This window comes from Silene latifolia, chromosome Y (genome assembly GCF_048544455.1).
Source record: "Silene latifolia isolate original U9 population chromosome Y, ASM4854445v1, whole genome shotgun sequence".
Classification (NCBI taxonomy): domain Eukaryota; kingdom Viridiplantae; phylum Streptophyta; class Magnoliopsida; order Caryophyllales; family Caryophyllaceae; genus Silene; species Silene latifolia.
The window spans coordinates 35,209,980-35,214,464 of NC_133538.1; positions in this window are offsets into that span (position 1 = coordinate 35,209,980).

Genomic DNA, 4,485 nt, shown 5'->3' on the forward strand with positions numbered 1-4,485 from the left:
GCAATGTGAGTTTCACAAGTAATACAATTATTATTAATACATAATTTAGTACACATTTGTACATGTTCTAACCCCTTGTTTTCTTTACTTTCCTAAGATGCTCCCCTACTGATTCTGCGGAAGAAATACATTACATATATGATTTCAACAGAAGGTGATGGGCCCAAAATTATCCTGCCTGACCTGACATAGGCCAGGCAACAACCAAAGCCGATTTCCAATGAAAAGACATCTGAAACCAGGCATTGATCAAGTATGGACAGGCACCAAACAGGAGTTGATGAAAGACAGGCGAAAGATAACCAGTAGCCTGAAAGAGAAATACGTCTAGCAAACGTCGAATAAGCATTGGAGGCGACAAGCAGGCAGTTTATATATACTCCCTACAAAAAAGGAAGACCAATTCAAGAAGGAAAAGATATAGGAAATAGTCAAAAGCAACGGCTAAGTTATATGGCAACTACCTCCAGGTAAATAGGGCACATGCCCTATTTACCAGGAAACCCTAAACGGAAGAGAAGGAAACGGTGAAAACAAGTATAAATGCAAGAGAAGACAGAATTAGAAAGGATATTCGACACTCTCTCATTCTTACTTACATTTGTGTATTCTTAAGCATTATAATTTCGCCTGTCACGCCTGATATACCAATACTCTGTTAGGCTATCTAAAATCATAGTAACAATCACTCCTAGCTTGGTGCCCATGGTTTTTTCCCTTATTCCCAGGGTTTTTCCACGTATAAAATCTTTGTGTTATTATTTGTTACCTGTTATTTCACTTAATAATACTAGTCAGGCGAATTGTTTGATTTAGATTACCCTACATATAAACCTCTGGCAGGGTATTCATTTTCAGTGAAATCCCTGTCAAAACAATTGGCGCCCACCATGGGGCATCTAGCTCAAAAACAATCAAAATCCATAACCTAACACCACAAAAACTTGATAGATGGTAGGAGATAGCATTGAGCAACAACTGGCTGCCGCCCAACAGCAATTGTTGGAAATGGAACAGTTGAAACAAACAATGGCCCAGGCTGAAGCAGAAGTTGCAAAATTGAAAGAGGTAGAATCCAGCCTAAAACTAAAGCTGGTAGATAAAGCTTCAGGATCAAAGTTGAAAGTTCAGCCTGGGACACCATTCTCCTCAATCATCAGGAATATTGATCCAATATTGGCACTCCTACTCCACCAAAGTCGAAGACAGGAGAAGAAACAGACTCAGAAGAACTCCAAAATGAAGAAACCTCACCAGATCAAACCAATACACCCATTATGATGGCTATGCTCAGGAAATCCAAAAACTCCATGAAAGATTTGAGAAGATCCTAGGAGTTCCTACCCCAATTGAAGAAGCAAATCCAGAGAGTTATGCTGATTCACCCTTTGTGGATGAAATAGCAAAAATAGACCTGCCAAAGAAATTTGTGGTTCTCTCAATAAGAATCTATGATGGGACCACAAATCCACAAAACCATGTTGCCTACTACAAGCAAAGGATGCTAGCAGCATCAATTCCCAGTGAACTACGTCAAGTCTGCATGTGTAAGGGATTTGGAACAACTCTGAACGGACCTGTCCTGCAATGGTACATAAACCTGCCAAATGGAAGCATCAAGTCCTTTGCTGACCTGGTCAACTCTTTCAATCATCAGGGAGCTAGAAAAGAGATCCAGTGACCTATATAGGATCAAACAAAAGCCTGGAGAATAAATCAGATCCTACATGACAAGATTCAACAAAGAAAAGGTTTCAATCCCCAGATGTGATGTTGTAACAGCTGTTGAAGCTTTCAGGCAAGGGCTACCCCTGAACAGTGACATCTATGATGCAATGACCATGAAGCCCTGTCATACCTTTGAAGATGTCCAAGCTATATCAGGCCGGAGGAGGACAAAGGCTACAAGGCCGACAATACTGACAGCAATTCAGGATATGACAAAGTCAACAGAAAAAGTTCTAACCACAGAGGAAGCAGTTCCAGGCCATCTCCCTACACAAGACCTGACAGATCAGAAGTCAACTATACACATGAACAACGAGGTAACTCCTATACTTATCCTCCTATCCAAGAATATAACTTCTCTGTTGACATTGCAGGATTGATCAAGAGACTTGACCATATGGGAGACATTGTCAAGTGGCCAAAGAAGTCAGACAACCCCAACCCAAGGAAGGACACCACCAGGTGGTGCGAATTTCATATGGACATAGGGCACACAACAGAAGAATGCCTGGGATTGCGCAGACAAGTGGCTCACCTGCTAAAGAAAGGATACCTGAAATACTTGATGCCAACAAAGAACAGGGAAGATGATGGAACAAGAAAGAACACAGAAAGGCAACAACGTGACTTACCCTCTGCACTACCCATCTATGAAGTCAAGTTCATCAATGGAGGATCAGAGATTTGTGGCCTGATCAGTTCAGCTGCAAAGAAAATTGCCAGGGAGTCAAAAATAAAATCTTCTTTTAAACCTAGCAATTTACCTCAAATTACTTTTGATGACACTGATATGCAGGGCATTCCAGACATCCACCACGACAGCCTGGTTATCATCATGCAAATAGGAACTGCACGTGTCATGAGAATCCTTGTAGATGGAGGTAGTTCAGTGAACCTGATCATGCTTGATGTCCTTAAAGCAATGAAGATTGATGAAAGCCAAATCATAAAGAAATCTAATGTCATGGTAGGATTCAGAGGAGAAACAAGGAACACGTTGGGGGAGATACACCTGCCCACATACGTGGAAGGAGTATCCTCATACGAAATATTTGGAGTCCTGGACTGCCTGTCATCCTACAACGCCATACTAGGAAGACCATGGATCCACTATGTAAAGGCCATACCCTCCACTTACGTCTAGTGCATCAAGATAACAACATAATGGGGAGTAGCAACCATAAAAGGTGAACAAAAATCTGCCCAGGAATGCTATACTGAGTCACTAAAGCCTTCCAAGGCAGATAAGTCTCTCGCCTAGCAATTATAGTGCCCTGTCAGGACAACTCATGTGGCAGAAACCAAAATGGAAACAGATCAAGTAATCTTAGACCCTGAGTATCCTGACAGACATGTATTGGTAGGATCTGATGTCCCTGACAACATCAGGCCAGAATTAGTAAGTTTTCTCAAAAGTAAATCTCCATGTTTTGCCTGGTCACATTTTGATGTGACCGGTATAGATGCCAATATTATTACACATAAACTAAATATAGATAAGTTCTATAAGCCTGTCCAACAGAAAAGAAGAAAGTTTGCCGCTGAAAGAAATGCTATCATTAATGAAGAAGTGGACAAACTATTTGACATGGGGATGGTAAGAGAAGTCATGTACCCTGACTGGCTAGCCAACGTAGTGGTGGTACAAAAGAAGAATGGCAAGTGGAGAGTTTGTGTAGATTACACAGACCTCAATAAAGCCTACCCAAAAGATCCATTTCCACTCCCACACATAGACGCAATGGTGGATGCTACAGTAGGGCATGAACTCCTGACATTCATGGATGCCTCAAGTGGATTCAATCAAATCAAGATGCACCCATCTGATCAGGAACATACTGCATTCATTACAGAAAGAGGCATATACTGCTACACAGCAATGCCTTTTTGCATGAAAAATGCAGAGACAACATACCAACGCCTGGTCAATACAATGTTCAAAGACCAAATAGGAGACACAATGGAAGTCTATATTGATGACATGGTGGTCAAATCAAAGAAGGGTGAAGATCACGTCAGGGACTTGGAAACAGCTTTGAAGATCCTGGAAGAATTCAACATGTAGCTCAATCCATCCAAATGCCATTTTGGAGTCTCTTCAGGCAAATTCCTAGGTTACATGGTGACCAAAAGAGGAATAGAAGCCAGACCAGAACAAATAAAAGCCATACTAGAACTGGAATCTCCCAAGTCAGTCAAAGACATTCAAAAAATGACAGGACGAGTTGCAGCCCTAAATAGATTCATTTCCAGATCATCAGTAAGGTGCAAGGCATTCTATGACCTACTCAGGAAAAACAAGGCATTCAAATGGTTGCCTGAACATGAGACAGCCTTCCAAGAGCTCTAAACATACCTAACTACACCTCCACTATTCGCTAAACTAGACAAAGGAGAACCCCTGACGGTCTACCTATTTGTCATAGAGACAACATTAAGTGGAGTCCTGACCAAAGAAATTGGCGGCCAACAGCATCCATTCTACTATGTAAGTAAGAGTCTCCTAGACGCAGAAACCAGGTATGGCTTACTTGAAAAATATGTACTTGCTTTAGTAATGTCCTGTACCAAACTTCGACCTTATTTTGAGAGTCACCCAATTATTGCAAGAACCAACCTGCCTATCAAATCTGTCCTGAGAAAGCCTGAGTTGTCGGCGAACTAAAAATGGTCAGTACAAATTAGCACCTATGATATAACCTTTGAACCCAGGACGGCAATTAAATCTCAGACATTAGCAGACTTCGTGGCTGAATT